Raw genomic sequence first — 1,454 nt, 5'->3', positions numbered from 1 at the left:
CTTGAACTCAATCTGTTCAGTTTCTGTTAAACTCCCGATGCCCTTTTCCAAGCCCAATCCATCAACCGGTGGTACATACTTCTTCTCAATTTTCATCCAACATTCGAAGTGGTTGGCTTGAACCCAATTTTTGAAACGACCCGACCATCCGGCATACTCGTCCAAACTCATAAGCTTTGGCGGCTTCTGCATCGTCCCTAGCTCATTCTCCATGTTAACATTTTGAACTATACTCGCCGGACTTTGTGTTGCCGTCATGCCGCTTCCCGCAAAAAGATTATAAAAATCTTGATTTTCCAATTTTTTTAGATTTACTGAATAGTTTTTCACGTTTACAATTTTCACAAAATCAGACTATCGGACAATATCACGAACACTATGGACTTTTTCGAGAAATCAGATCTTCAAACGGAATGACAACACCTTCAAACGGAACACACCCTCAAACGGAAGGTGTATTCTTCAAACGAGATGATCACTTCAAACGATAGGTTCAAACGGAAACAACACACCCTCAAACGGAAGGTGTATTCTTCAAACGATCTGTTCGCTTCAAACGATAGGTTCAAACGGAATCAACATTTCAAACGATAGGTCAGTTTTTTCAAACGGAATGATGCTGTTCAAACGGAATGATCACCAATTTTAAACGACAGAACAGTTTTTCAAAAGGGCACCAAGTCTACGTTCAAACGGAACCTAGTTTTCAATCCATTTTTACCACTTTTAATTTGAGTATAGATCTGATATTCTCAAGGGTTTGTTAAAACACAGTTTTACACACACTGTCCAAAATTCAGTCCATTTTGTCCGGTCAAAAGTCCTGAAATCAAATTTTGTATAAAAAAACCAACTGATTCAGGTGTATTTACTCATAACTGGCTCTGATACCAATTGTAGGATCGATTTGACCGACCAAATGAGTCAATTTGAGTTAATACACACTATTTGAGTGGCGGAAACACTCAAACAGATTAGAATCTGATAGAATGGAGTAGAAAACAGATGTAGATTACTTTAACACTTGTTTCTCATTCAATAATCACGTGAAAATCCGGCAAAGTAACGTTACACAAACAATCAGTCCGTTTGAAATGAGAAACACACAAGCCTATTTATAGGCATAACCCTTCCGTTTGAAACTGACATGAATCAGTTCAAACGGACACCTAACATACCCTTCCGTTGGAAAGTGACATACCACTCTTCAAACGGAACCCCTTTAAAACATCATAAATTTACATTTCAGCCCCCTAAACTATACATACTTGACATATTTAGACCCCTAGACTTAAGACATAGGCTTTAGACATTATGCACTAACATATGGTGACCGCAGGATTTGTACAGATTTTCTCTATCACCATCAAGGACAAGCGGGTGTAGATCAAGTCAAAGAGCAAGGATTGTACGGGAAGGGTGGTCATGTAGTTTGCATTTCTATATTATATTTG

This window comes from Helianthus annuus, chromosome 3 (genome assembly GCF_002127325.2).
Source record: "Helianthus annuus cultivar XRQ/B chromosome 3, HanXRQr2.0-SUNRISE, whole genome shotgun sequence".
NCBI classification, from domain to species: domain Eukaryota; kingdom Viridiplantae; phylum Streptophyta; class Magnoliopsida; order Asterales; family Asteraceae; genus Helianthus; species Helianthus annuus.
The sequence above is the reverse complement of the archived record's forward strand: the minus strand, read 5'-3'. Positions refer to the sequence as shown.